The 1,887-nt window shown below is 33.1% G+C and overlaps 1 non-coding gene across 1 annotated transcript; it reads right to left on the reverse strand.

The window, feature by feature from the left end:
* Positions 1-471: 471 nt before the first annotated feature.
* Trnat-ugu lies at positions 472-544 on the reverse strand. The gene has a single exon. It is a non-coding gene; the product is annotated as a tRNA-Thr (tRNA).
* Positions 545-1,887: the final 1,343 nt, after the last annotated feature.

Here is a 1,887-nt window from a genome sequence, read left to right on the forward strand (position 1 = left end):
TATTAGTGCTTATTAAGAAAGGCCATTCACAATTACCGCCTCTATCTTAGAAACTTGAACAAAACATCCAGCGCTCCTTGGCAACGATACAAAATATGATGGCACCACTTACGATTGCCACAATGGTATAGCGCTTGTCTACTCGCTGAAGTGTTATTTTCTTTTTTTAAGTTCATTTTTTGTTTGTTTTCTTTATTAGTGAGCATGCTTGTTTTTATTTTGATTTCTTTTATTTCTTTGTTTGAGACGATGCTATGGTGATAAAAGATAAATAATGAATTGTTAAGGAGAGAGCCATCTTGAAGTGGATGTAAAATAGGATTGAGAATAAAACAGAGTGTCAAGTGATATTTACATTGAATTTAATCGCTGTGATACGTTAAATTGGATGACGGAGTCGTAGAGAGTTTCTTTTGTTAAGCCATTAAAAATGCAGTCCCCGCATGAGTCATCCAATGTAATTAAAATTATTGCCTCCTGAGAGAATTGAACTCTCGACCCCTGGTTTACAAGACCAGTGCTCTAACCACTGAGCTAAGAAGGCGCCTTGTGGGGAATGCAGGTGCATTCTACCGTCTGCTAATCAAACCAACCTATAGATTGAATGAAAATGAAGAGGAGACTTCGTTGATTTCCACAGATTTATTTTGTCCGTACGACATGCTTCGAACCATAGAGGTCATTATCAAGTACAAAAATTTCGAATGTTAAACAAACATATATACTCTTTGAAGGGGTTGGCGGAAGGAGTGGGTGCCTCTATTTCATTTTCATGTATGAATCTCCACATAGTTGAGCGTAATACAATTGAACGCATAGATTGAATCGTTACGTGAGTTTTACAAAGTATACCGCGAAAATATCTTGTGTTTATGAAAAACGTTTGGTAGCGCACAGTTTGGCCTGCAAATTTAAAAATATTAACACGCGTAAAATCTGCATGCTTCGTTTCCTGGCATTATTAACTCACCTATTTTACTACCACGTCCTCTTCCCGGAGCTTTTTTTAATCTTTATATTTTTACTCTCCGAGTGCGCTGGACTGGAGTTCATGTGATAGTGATTGCTTTTTTTCCCTCAGTGGATATTATACGCCGCATGTTTAGTTTATGACAACTGGAAACTCAAGAGAGTGCATTTGAACTGTTTGGCCACTAATTAATTTTTTCATTGCTTCAATACTTATTAATTAAATAGTTGGATGGCATTCATTTACTATAATTATATAATTTACTATAATTATAATTCAGTTATCATTCCTAAAAGTTTTTATAAAAATATTTTCTATTCTTCTTTAAATTTTATAGTTTATTTTGTATTTTCATTGTTATTTTTATTATTCTTGAATTTTATTTTCTCTCTTCCAATCTTGTACAGCACACATATATTTGATTATCAATATTTTTTGTTCTTTTAAATTTTTTTAATGTTTATGAATCAGCACCAGCCGCTGCTTTAAGAAATGATTGTAACCCATGTTAAAGTATACCTAAGGGATACCTAATATTATTATTATTGTAAATAAATACCATCCAATATTTCCTCTGTCATGATAAAATTTTATTAATAATTTAAAATTTTGATTCATATTAAATTTCTTACTCTGATAGCCTTCTTCTATTTCATTTTCCTTTCATGATTTATTACAGTTGTTAAAAACGAGGCACATTATCTAAACTCACAGTTCGCCCGAGCCTTTTCACGATCTATTCTTAACTCTACGAGGCAGTCGACAGCCTTCTTGAAATAATAATCCAAAGGCCATATACTTTGACCGTGCATGTAATAATGTCTGATCTCATATTTATTTCTTAACTTTAACGGGATAGGGTTTTTGATTTGTTACATATTTTGAATCATATTAAAGTAAGCCAGTGGCGCCGACTC

The sequence above is a fragment of the Ischnura elegans genome, chromosome 12 (genome assembly GCF_921293095.1).
Source record: "Ischnura elegans chromosome 12, ioIscEleg1.1, whole genome shotgun sequence".
Lineage (NCBI taxonomy): Eukaryota > Metazoa > Arthropoda > Insecta > Odonata > Coenagrionidae > Ischnura > Ischnura elegans.